Source organism: Podarcis pityusensis, assembly GCF_964106645.2.
Source record: "Podarcis pityusensis genome assembly, chromosome: 1".
In the NCBI taxonomy this organism is placed as follows: Eukaryota; Metazoa; Chordata; class Lepidosauria; order Squamata; family Lacertidae; genus Podarcis; species Podarcis pityusensis.
The window spans coordinates 137085143-137098067 of NC_138028.1; the positions used below are offsets into that span (position 1 = coordinate 137085143).

The following is a 12925-nucleotide window of genomic DNA, read 5'->3' on the forward strand; positions in this document are numbered from 1 at the left end:
CATACTTGGAGGGCCAATACCTCACTAGGAAGCTAGCCTAGCTATTCCAGGAACTGAATCTGTGCTGGATCCAGGAATTAGAAAGGGGCTCAGGCATACAGCCTACCCCTCTACTAAACTCATAACACTATATATCAATAAATCATAACTGAAAAACATAGAACAACAGAGAAAATAACAGGCTGCAATGATTTGACAACACTGACCAGAAGAAGATATGTGATCCTGTTCAGCCAAAGCTGCTAGGCAGAGGATCCCTCCGGCAGCTGCCTTGTTAGAGTAAGATCTGACTCCGCCTGAATATTAGGTACAGGAAAATGCACCAGAAATGTATTTGGAAACACTTGTTAAACCTGATGAAGTGAGTTCTGTTCTGGAAAGATGGCAGAGCTCAGCTTCTGCATTTTCACTCCTGTAGGCTTGGCCCTTTACGCGGTTTAAAGCAGCAATTGACAAAAAAGAGACACTTTGAAATAAATCACAGCGCATCACTTCTAATAGGTTTGTGTGTGGAGTGGGCTTGGTTTAGTATTGAAAGAGTTACTTCAACAGCACTTTTTAGATATATAAAAACACACCCTGGTAATCTACTTGTCTATCCTAAAAATTTCATTTTTAAAATTCAGTGCAGCACTGAGTTTCATTAAATGTTTACGATTCTATTACATGATACATTTTTAGATAGCTGTAATAAAAGGGAGTTGATAAAACTTCATTATCTATAGTGTCAGAGGGAGAATAAAATCTAATATCTACAAAGTTTGTCCATAATATTTGTTGCAATAGTGCTTCAGGGGGGAAGCCTTCCTCTAACTGCATTTAATGTCATAGAAAGAAACATCTTGGCCCTTTGAAGTTAACTGCAAAAAGAACGTGAGGAAACTTTACTAAACAGTCTGAACATCATTGTTCCATTAGCTGAATAGAGGTGGATAGCTGTTAGCCGTCCTGACAAATTGTCACAGAACAAGCTGCCATAGTAGTTAGATATTTTTTTCTGTACTCAGCAAGCAGAAAGAATATTTTAAACAACCCTCAAAATTTAACAACACGGTGATAAGAAGGCTGAGCTTGTAAATGTTTTGGTGGTTTTTTTTGCAAAATAGAGCTTTGAAATAATACATCCTCAAGTGGCTTGTTTCTGATGCAGAGAGTAGGACTACAAGATTTCTGTGTTGCTGTCAGCCTACCCCACTTTTTTGGGGGGGAAACCAACATCCTCTGTTTATTTGCTTTTTTATATACAGAATCTAAAGCTCATGAAATGAGCATTGGTCAGGATAGCCATTCCATATGAAGCTGCTGATGCCACAGCCAGCTTGGGCCATCAGGAATCACCCAGGAAAAAGAACCTCCTCAGAAGCTGCCCTGGACTGTGGAACAGTCTCTGCCTGAGGATCCAGTCGGCACTTTCAGGATCGTATTTCTGCTGAAAATCTTATAATATTTCTGTTCACCCAAGCATTTGTGGATTACTGATCATTAATAAACAGATCACTTCTGCACTGTGTGATTTTTTTTTTGTATATTTCAAACTGCTTTAATTGAATTTATGATATTGCTTTAATAGTGTTTAACTTTGTTGTCCACCACTTTGCTATGCCATCGGACAAAAAGTTTCCTGCATTGCAGGGGGTTGGACTAGATGACCCTTGGAGTCCCTTCCAACTCTCCAATTCTATGATTCTATGTGAAAAGAAATATATAAATCTTTTTTAAAAAATTAAATAAGTAAATGGCCCAGAGTTTTTGTTGAACTTGATCTATGTCTGGACACAAAGGAAAACAAGGGTCTTCTAACTTCAGTTATCAAGGCAAAGCAACACACCTTGCACAATTCACTCAAAGTTCAGCACATTTCCCATCAATGGGAAATTTGAGTACATTTTAAATCACTCCCAGTGAAATCAATGGAACATAAAAGTGTTTAATGTCAACTGGAATTTGCCCAATCACTTTCACTATAGAAAATTAAAGAATTTTGAAAGAGATCTATGCAGCAGCACATCCAAGAGAACCAAATCTTCCCTGTTCCAGATCATTTTTAAGCAGTCTTTATGATTACGGTACTTTAAAATCCCGCCCCCTGAATATCTGTGCGTCTTAACCATACTTGTGTTGTTGATGTGCACACTAGCATAACTTCCCAACATTTAACATAGGAAAATCCTGTTATAAGGTTGGGGGGCAGGAAGACACCCCCCCCCCCGAAATTAATAAATGTCGGGATCTAGGTATTATTTGGCGTATTGAAGGGAAGATTCCAGGCCAGTGGAAAAATGCAGGCTAAGCTTCATTTCCAAGCCAGGAAAGGAACAGAAGCATTAACATGACAAAAAGTGTTGATGGCCCCCATGAGAGAGGAATCCTTGGGCAGACAGGTAGCAGGGAAGGGGCAGACTGTGCTCAGAGGGGACATGCGGGTTGCTTGGGGCAGGGGACAGGGGAGGCTACAATGGAGAGACCGGGGAGCATGGCAAGGTGTAGCATAAAAAGCCACAGCCTCCTCCGTGCCCTGAATTCACAATGGAAACATGACCTTGGGTGACCGCCGGGAACCCCTGGAATCTCATGGAACTGCTTGGCAGAGATTGGGGTGGCCTGCAATGACTGATTTCACAAGGTGATAGAAAGCAAACTATGGTAAATGATTCTTGGTGACATTCTGTTATTCCCAAGGGGAATTGTTTGGGGCAAAAAGATGTCTGCCCCCTTGTAAACACTGAATGTGCAATTGGTTTAAAGGGAAATTTGAGTTGGTGGGTGGAAGCAGTGCTCAGACTACTTCTTAAGTTGTTTTTACATATATCTTTCTGAATGGATATTTTTAGGCAGGGTGTTTTTTTCCTTAATTCCCTTAAAAATCCACCTGGGAATGGGACCAGACAGATTTGTTCCATCCCCTCTGAAAGCTGTCATGGACAAGACTTTAATGGGCCCATCCTGCCCTACTCCCCCTCCATCTCTACACAGGCTGATACATAAAACTATGATACATAAAACTAGTTGGCAGGGTTGCAAAAGGTCCCATGCGCAACCCCTGGCATCCTCAGGTAAAGCTGGGAGGGACTCCTGCCTGAATCTCTGGAGAGAGCGTGGTGGTCAGTGTGGAGAATCATAACACTAAGCCAAATAGTCTGTCTTGCCATAGGGCTGCTTCCTATCTTCCTATGACCCCTTTCTGCCAACATGATTTTGGTTGGTGAATTCTGGAATTCCAACTGGAAATGTTTCTTTTCAGGTCAGGTTAAGAAATATCTTGGACATTTCTGGTGTATGAAAAGATTGAGAAAACTTACAACAGGATGATATGGCTAGAGACACATTCCCCATAGGGCCAAATACGATGGAGGGAGTGAGCTGGGGAGATACATAAGTTATTCAAGCAATTAAGTGTTGGCCATGTATATTGACTGGGTTCTACAATTGTACAGCAACATTTAAAAATATGTGATGGCTTTCCAATTTCTTAATTTACCATTTTATTTATGTATGTATTTTATTTCTTAACTTTTTATTAAATAAAAGTTCTTCAGGTTCTAAAGCTTGGGGGGGGGTCATAGTTTGTCAACAATATTCCTGTTTGAACCATCATGCTGGTGAAGTCAAGGGCAAGTCACGTCCAGCTATAAAGGTTGTCAGTTGTGACAATCAGTATAATTTGCAACATCAGAAATCAGCAGAGGGGATAAACAGACTGAGGGAGGAAGGGGCCAAAGAGAATGTGACTGCCTCATATCTCTAAAAACACCATGCAGAAGTCTGGGTTACAAGGATATGAACAAAATATATCAACGGAACAACTAAGATCAGAAAGCTGTTTTGGAAATAAAACAAAAATAAAATAAAATAAAATAAAACAATGGGTGATTGGATATCATGCTTGGAACATTTGTATTCTAATAATAATTTCATGATTGTGTAAGATAGGTCTTGGAAATCCCAGAACATTGTTACAGAGTGAATCTTATTTTTTAACATAAAAGCAATTTATAGCAGAAACGCTCTACGACAAGAGGGTTTTTTATATGTTGAGAATCATAGCTAAGCTTTAAAATACCAAAATCAATACATGGTGGGTAGCCATCGGCAGCGCATACCATGTTGCCTAATGTGATTTCAGTAATATTGTTACCATGCAACAGGAGAAGACGGTGTGTCTGGATCAGATATGATAGCCACTTACATTCAGAAAGTGCAAACAGCTGTAAAGGATATGTCTCTAGTTGAAAACCTTTTGCAAATTGAGAATTTTAACCTCCACAGTGAAATTCTAATGATAATTCTGATATAGCTGCAATATCTGAAATTTATTTAAGCAATGGATCCAAACTACAAGAAAGAAGATTCCACCTAAACATTAGGAAGAACTTCCTGACAGTAAGAGCTGTTCGACAGTGGAATTTGCTGCCAAGGAGTGTGGTGGAGTCTCCTTCTTTGGAGGTCTTTAAGCAGAGGCTTGACAACCGTATGTCAGGAGTGCTCTGATGGTGTTTCCTGCTTGGCAGGGGGTTGGACTCGATGGCCCTTGTGGTCTCTTCCAACTCTATGATTCTATGATTCTATAAATCTATCATAGACTAACACTGTCCCACTAAGAACTAAAAAAAATCCAGATTACTTTTTAATCTTAGCATTACTTTACTTCCTTAGTAGCAAATATGTGCAATTCCATGGACAAAAGCATTGTTGTAAACCAAATATCAGCAATGGATATGAGAAAGTAGAGAAAACACAAATCATGTAAATTGCTTTCACTTTCAAATGGTAAATCTGAAAAAGACTAACAATCAGAATAAAGAGGACCACATTGTGAATATTCTTATGCCAGTTAACTACCAGCAGCTCATGCCGCCTTCGGGCTTACTTGAACTGGGTGCCATCTGCAGGGCCAAAACAGGGGAAGGTGTTAATCATCCACATTTCATTCTGCTCCCTACAGAAAGTGATTTTCTTTACAAAGAGTTGTTGCCAAGACTTCTTTCAGGGGCAGACTTTGGTAACAGGGTGCCCTGAGTGAGGACAACTTCTGCAGGGAAACCAGCCTCCAACCTGGCTTCTTTAAACACAACTGCATGCCTTGTGAACAAAGGTCCTAAGGATTTGCTCCTGCTCCACTCCATGCTTCTTTCACCCATTCAATACAGGAAAAAATATAGAAATGTTTATGTTTTTTTTAAAACTAATTTTTAGACAGGATTGGCTGATGTTTGCAGACATAGTAGCCCCTCATGAGTGAATAAAGTTAAAGGGACCCCTGACCATTAAGTCCAGTCGTGGCCGACTCTGGGGTTGCAGCGCTCATCTCGCTTTATTGGCCGAGGGAGCCGCCGTACAGCTTCTGGGTCATGTGGCCAGCATGACTAAGCTGCTTCTGGTGAACCAGAGCAGCACACGGAAACGCCATTTACCTTCCCGCTGGAGCAGTACCTATTTATCTACTTGCACTTTGACGTGCTTTTGAACTGCTAGGTTGGCAGGAGCAGGGACCGAACAACGGGAGCTCATCCCGTCGTGGGGATTCAAACCGCTGACCTTCTGATCGGCAAGTCCTAGGCTCTGTGGTTTAACCCACAGCGCCACCCACGTCCCTCCATAAGTGAATAGAGCCTGCCAAATTACAGACAAATAGATCCAGAGTTCTTTGTGTTGGCCACCTTTCATCTCCCTCCCCCCCCCCCCGAAAGGCAACCAATACTTTTTTCTTTTTTTCTTTTTCGGAAGAAAAGAATGAAAATTTAAGCCACGGTAGCTCTTTTCCTGCCACATTTCAGAAGGAGAGTTGTAGTGGCTTTCACAGTTTTGGGGTGGCTAAAGTATTCACTTACAGGTAATCTTTTTAACCTATTAAAATAGTATACGTGAAAGAGGTAGAACTAGGTAGGAAACCTGCCAAATTTCAGACAAATGGGTCCAGCAGTTTTTGTTTTTTTGTCTTAGGTACCTTTAATGTTGATTTGGGGAAAACAAAAACTGATTTACTTTCTTTCCTGTGGTTTTCTGATGGAAAAAATAGGGGGGCAGTAGAAGCATAAAGAGAGAAGAAAATTTTGAAAAAAATATCCATGCATGTTTCACCTGTTGTTTAATAACGCTTACTGCCAGGACGGCGACAATGCCTCTCCTGGATCCGGCTGGAGGCGAGGGGTTTCCTGGGCTTGGGAAAACCCTTTTTGGCTTCACCCAGGAAGTGGATTGCAGCTTGCCTGCCTATTTGGCAGATCAGACTGAGCCGGCAGGCTTCGCTCCAGTCCTCCCCATGGGCTTTTAATCCTGGGGCCTAGTCCACCCAGCCCACGGGGGCTATGAGTAATTTTTTTTTTAAGGGGCCGTAGGCCAAATAGGTTTGGGAACTTCTGATCTAACTGAAGAGTAATAACTAAATAAGCAACTGAAGTTTAAACAAAAGCTGCATGTTTACTACCTTCTTAGAAGCCTGTAACATCCACAAGTTTCCGTATAATTATTAGTTAACTGTTTCCTAAAAGAACTTTATCTCCTGACAAATCATTTTGTTATACCAACTTAGTTCTGCAAAATAAATCCTTATTTGTTCACCTTCCCAGAGTCTCCAAGTTCCAAAGTTTTACATCATGCAAAAACCATAAAATAATCCATGGTGGTTATAGTGTATGGAGGGTCTATGGAGGGGGGTTTGCCACATTTTGGTGGTAGCGGTGGGATCCGCTTCAATGCTTACAGCTCCAATAGTTATACCAAGTGACAAGACGGTTCATTGACTGAATTCCAAGTTTTCTAGCCACACTGTTGCAAACTTTCTTCCTATTACAGTGGTACCTCGGGTTAAGTACTTAATTCGTTCCGGAGGTCCGTACTTAACCTGAAACTGTTCTTAACCTGAAGCACCACTTTAGCTAATGGGGCCTCCTGCTGCTGCTGCGCCGCCGGAGCACAATTTCTGTTCTCATCCTGAAGCAAAGTTCTTAACCTGAAGCACTATTTCTGGGTTAGCGGAGTCTGTAACCTGAAGCGTATGTAACCTGAGGTACCACTGTATATAGAACAAACTTTGGCAAACCTAAACAGACTAAACTCAGACTATCATACAGGCAGTACAGTACAGCCTTAAATACTTCCATTGTACTAGAGGTGAGTGGTTTTCTCCAGAAGTTTTTTAAGGCCTGGTGATGACAGAACTTTTCCAGCCTTATAATCTATGAAGTATTAAGAGCAAGTTTAATATGCAAGCTCATAACAAAAGATATGAACCACTCCTCCATCTAGTGTCACACTAAATGAACCCAATGCCTCACTATGAAAATTAAAATGCAGATTTAAAAGGTTGTGGTTCAGTATTTTTAATAGCTATTTAATAATTTATTTATTTATTAACCAGAGCTGAGGGCAATGAAAGGAGCTGAGAAATGGCTTGAACACAAGTTGAGGAAAACTAGTGAGTGGTCATTATTGAGCCTTCTCAATGACAGTTGCTGTTTCCGTGGTCTCTTCGCTGTGTCATCCGGTGGAGCTTTTCAGGTATATGGGGCCTTTTAAAGTCTGGCCTTAAGGAGGAGGTTGAACCAACGGTGTCCTTCTGGGACATTTTGAGAATAACATCACTTGCACCCACAGGTACCTTGATTCTGCTCTTACAGCATAATCTCAAGAGGTATATAGAGTCTAGTACTGGTTTTTGGATGAATTTTGGTTGGTGTGGACGTGGACAAGGCACTTGGATTCATGCGGCTGACTGTGTGTGCTCCTGAGACTCTTGTCCCTCATGGCCGATTAAAAATAAGAATATCCATTATTGCAAAAATCAAACGCAACACAATATCAACACAACCTTTATTATTTGTCCAGGAAAACTTGGCTCCTGGTCATTGTGAAGTGTAAAAATTAACAACACGTTTTATTAAAATGCAGCACTTTTTTGCAGTTAAGCGGAATACCCTGCAATAAGTGGATTTTTGATGATTACCGGTAACTTTTCAAACAGTCTGCTCATATTGACTGATCATGTGCAGAGAACTCTGTACGTACCAGGGCTTCCTCATTCTCTTGCATGCTGTGGGAAATTCCCATACAATTATAGGAAACTTTCTTCTCTCTTAAGACAAAAATGTGGTGAATGGAAAGATAAAAATAACCTTTCGATACTAGCGTCTCTCTCTGTATATCTGTCTATCTAAATTAAATACATACATTTCCAAACTGCCAACGGTTTCAATGAAAATAATGATTTATAGTAATAGAAAACAATTATTGCATTGTATAGCATCAACTTAAAAATTAATAAGACAGGCTCAGCAAATATTAAGGAGGCTCATTATTGTCTTTATAGGTATTTTTATTGATACTGCTGCATATAAACATAAAAATGGAATACTTTATAAGGAGTATATAATGTGGGGGTGGCAGAGATTAATGTACAGATTATTAAGGCCTATATAGTTTTACATTGTCTAGTACAGAGAATAAAGTGCAGCCACTGTGGGAATGCATCCAGCCCTGTTTCAGCACCCAAACGGCTGCAGAAGGTGGACTGGAGGAAGTTTAGAGCAGGGGAGAGAGCCTGTAATGTAATCCAAATGCTATTGAACTTCAGCTTCCATCAACTTCATCCAGCATGGCCAACAGTTTAGGGATGATGTGACCAGGGGTAGTAATATGGCACCCCAAATGAAGACAAACTTTGGTGCCCCCTTAAGTATTTCTTATTTTCACAATAATTCTTTTTGGTATACAGTAGTTGCTTTTTTATGGAACTTCAGCTGTGCAACTTGTGTGGAGAAACCACCCGCACCACTCTATGGGCTTCCTATGAGCTTCAGGCAACACCTTGACCCAGTTAAGGCCAGATCTACATATGTGGCAGAATATGTTATAAAGTATTGAAGTGGATGGTGCCAGTTTCAGGTGAGAGTTGAAAGGTTCTAGCACAATTAGTACCTTCCTCACTGGTTTCCTACTTGCAGACAGTTTTTTTTAGAAAAACAAAAACAAAAGAACATAGAGCAGCATTCAAAAAATGCATAGGTGTTCCTTGACAGACACGTCTGTGGAGAAAGTGCTATGTGATGATAGAAAGCCTGAAAGCCATGATGATGTATGATCCACCATTAATGTCAAATATTTAATGTTGTTGCATGTCAGCAATCAAATACTGCCAAGTATCAACACTCAACTATCAAATATTGAAATGAGGTATACTTGCACGTCAAAAGTTTAATAAACAAGAGAGCACTCAGAAAATACCTGGATAATATTTGACACTGATGTTCACAAATGAGAATTTCTAGAACAATTTCTGAGAGCATTTCGGCTTTAAAAAGCACTGTATGTGTGCGTCTTTTATGTATTTATATTCATATTCTATCTCATTTCAAATATTCTAAGTAGTTGCATTAATTTACTCATCTCGTTTGCATCCTGAGCCTAATTATACTTAATTTAAAGTAAGTCCCCTTGACTTCAGAAGGACATCCTTCCAAATAAGAATATTTAGGATTGTAGCTTTGGCATCAGTCCTGCGAGGAAGGCCTCTACAGTTTTCTTTTTCTAGACCTGTGTCCAAGGCAAGTTTTGTGATGGCCTATCACAAAATGCAGGTGGCACTGTGGGTTAAACCACAGAGCCTAGGACTTGCCAATCAGAAGGTCGGTGGTTCGAATCCCTGCGATGGGGTGAGTTCCCGTTGCTCGATCCCTGCTCCTGCCCACCTAGCAGTTCGAAAGCACGTCAAAGTGCAAGTAGATAAATAGGTACCGCTCCCGTGGGAAGGTAAACAGCATTTCCGTGCTCTGCTCTGGTTGGCCAGAAGCAGCTCAGTCATGCTGGCCACATGACCCGGACAAACGCCGGCTCCCTTGGCCAATAAAGCGAGATGAGCACTGCAACCCCAGAGTCGTCCGTGACTGGACCTAATGGTCAGGGGTACCTTTACCACCCAATTACAGTTATCTTAGCTGATCCAAATCCTGAGTTGGGGGATCAATAGTTCTGAAGTAACATAATCTGAAGTAACATAATTTGTTTTAAAATGATTTACATGTCATAGGACATACAAACTTAGAAGATGTTGCTCCTACACATGGATCTTCTCCTTACTCTGCTAAGTTAGGCTGAGGCACTGACTGACCCAGGAGCACACAGTGAGCGTCCTGGCAGAGCGGCGATTTGAATCCTGGTCTCCCAGGTCATAGTTCAACCCTCTCTAGTGTACTGTTGATTGTGTATTTTTAAAAATTCACTTTAATGTTTCTTGTCAGCTGCCTTGGAAGGACTTGTAAACAGGATATAATTGTAATGAATAATAATAAATAAGAAGAGGCATAATCTCCTAAGTAAGATAAATGGAAGAAAGCTTTTTAAAACTGGTGCTTGCCCTCTGCAATTTTTAAAAATACTTGGATTAATAGTATTTTTCAATAAAGAACTGGAGGCCAAATTAATCTAACAAATTAAAATTGATTAATCTAACCAATATACTCAATTAAATGTTTTAGGCCTAATGAGAATTCCTGTTTCCCAGCAAAGGCAGCTGCTGAAATCCTATGCACATTTCCCCAGGAGTAAGCCCAATTTAACACAAAGGGGCTGATTTCTGAGGAGATACGCTCTGACGACTGATGCACAGCAACTACAAATGCACCCATTTTCCCCATTTTTATTGCCAGTTACCACTTGAACAGCAGAAGTACTAAAAGGAGGGTGCCTCTGAGATTGAGCAGCGTAGTGCAGTGGTTGGAGCGCTGGACTAGGAAGCTGGGAGACCAGGGCTTGAATCCCTGCTCTGCTGTGAAACTCACTGGGCTACCTTGCCAGTCACCGCCTTTCAGCCCAACCTACCTCTCAGGGTTGTTGTGGGGATTAAATGAGGAGTTGAAAAACTATGTATACCAACTTGAACTCCTTGGAGGAAAAGGTGGGATATAAATGAATAAAATAAAAAAATAAAAATACCCCCCCCCATCATGAGATGCTTTCAAGCTTTTAAAAAGCCCAAGGACTTTGCTGGGTTTTCCATGCAACACACACACAACCAACGAATACGCACGCAATTTGCTTGTTTCTTTCTTTGTTTACTGCCTAGAATCAATTGGAGGGGGGGGGGGACCTTGCTCAGAAATAGGAGGCACCTGTCTCCGTAGCCCTGCTAAGCAGGAAGGAAGCAAAACACCCACCAACTTTTATCCCGGCGCTGCTCTTGCTTTCCTCCGGGAGGGAGGGTGGGGAAAAAGAAGAGCGAGCGAGGGAGCGAGATGGAGGCCGCTCTCTTCCCGGCGCGCCGGGCCAAGGAGGCTCAGTGATCTGCCCGGCACCTCGGGGTGCCGGAGAGGCAGCAGCCGGGCCGAGGCGCGGGCGGCGCGCACGGCGGGAGCAGCAGCAGCCGAGCCCTTGTCCTGCAATCGATTGCCGAGTCTGCTGAGCGGCTCCGCGGAGCGGCTCCCGGCGACGCGCCCGCCAGACCTCGCGCTCTCCGCGCCTCCTCCCTCGCCGGCGCCTGGCCAGAGATGTGCGCCGGGAGGATGTGTGCTGCGCCTGTGCGCGCCGGAGCTCCCGGGATCGGTTTCTCGGGGTTTGACCAGCTGTCCCAGGCTAACCCTGCTCTCTGAAGATGGAGGAAGTAAAAAAAAAACACCATGCAGGATTACCCTTAGCTACAGATCCACTGCCTTAGTTTCCATAACCAACTGCGGCGCGCAAACATACGAGCGTTACGCGCAGGAGGAGAGGAGAAAAGAAAAGGAAAGAAAAGGAGGGAGGGGGGAAGGGGGGCTTAAAGAAGCTCATTAACAAAACAAACAAACAAGGGTGATGGAACTGATTTGCAACATGCTCTGCTGCTGAGGTAAACCTTTGCTGGGGGTGCTTATTTTGGTTGGAAGGGGGGGGGGCAAGAGCAGCTCTGCAAAATCTGTGTGCAAAACGCGACCTCTGTCTTCTGTGCATCTTGTGTGTGTTTGTGTGTGTCTGTGTTTGGCAAAGGCGAGGGGGAGCGGGCCGGAAAGGGGAGGAAGGTCTGTCAGAGCAACGCGTAATAATGGAGCATCTCCGGAGCCCCGGGAGTCAAATGACTTGTTGCTGTTTTTACCCGCTCCCCCCCCCGCAAATATTTATAATGGTGCAGGAAGGCGAAGAGGACTGTATGATGATGATTTTTCAAAACATTCTTCTTCAGTGTAGATCGAGCGATTCAAGAGACCAAAAAGGCAATATCTATTAAAGCATAAGTCAGGGTTTTGTTTTTTTTAAAGCAAGGAATCTGCTTTCTTGGGTGCTCAATTGATTAGTCAGTCCTTTCCCCCCCCCCCCCACGCCCTCATTCTTTGAAACTGACAGGGGCTTGTCACCGTTGCAGTTTGCAACAGTCTCCCATGCAAGATGCATGCAAGGAAACCCACGATCAAAGATTTCTCTGAACGCAAACGCAGGGTTTTTATGGCATGGCACACATTGCATTTGAAAACGCAGGGCTTAAATTACTTTGACAGGTTCTGCTATGGACTCGGGAAGGAGCACAGAGAGAGAGAGAGAGATGAAATTAAGATCTCTTTATTTCGCCCAGGGCCAAAAAACAGCTCTTGTGAAGCTGGCCTTGGTTTCTTGCTGCTTGGTTCCCTTTCCCTTTTAAAACTCCCTGATCCACGCCTTCCAGGCACCCCCTTTCTTTCCCCCCAAGATTCCCCCCCCCCCCGATTCTTAAGGAACCGGTGGATCAAGTTTTCTCTCGTCTAGTTAATCGCATTGCTTGTCGCTTTGGCTGACCTCTCTCTCTCTCCTTTTTGTTCTTCATCTTTCCTGAAAGTACGTGCCATTCCAACAAGACCATCCTGGGGAAGGGGGAGGAAAAAAGGTGGGTGGGGAGGACAGAGAGGGAGAGAGAGAGACGCTCCTTTCTCCTGCCTTGTGCTTTGTTTCCCCACCGATCCATTTGCTCTGAATGTGACCTACCTGTAAG

General features: G+C 42.7%; 1 protein-coding gene across 2 annotated transcripts in view; it reads left to right on the forward strand.

Annotated features, from left to right (window-relative positions):
- Nucleotides 1–11535: 11535 nt before the first annotated feature.
- Nucleotides 11536–12925, forward strand: part of IKZF2 (IKAROS family zinc finger 2) — a 121581-nt gene continuing 120191 nt past the window's right edge. The window contains exon 1 of one of the 2 annotated variants that reach the window (XM_081017713.1): nucleotides 11536–11815. The gene's annotated coding sequence lies outside the window, so the exon portion shown is untranslated. Of the gene's footprint in view, nucleotides 11816–12900; nucleotides 12921–12925 lie in introns of those variants that run through there. The other variant, XM_081017714.1, reaches the window with a different exon arrangement.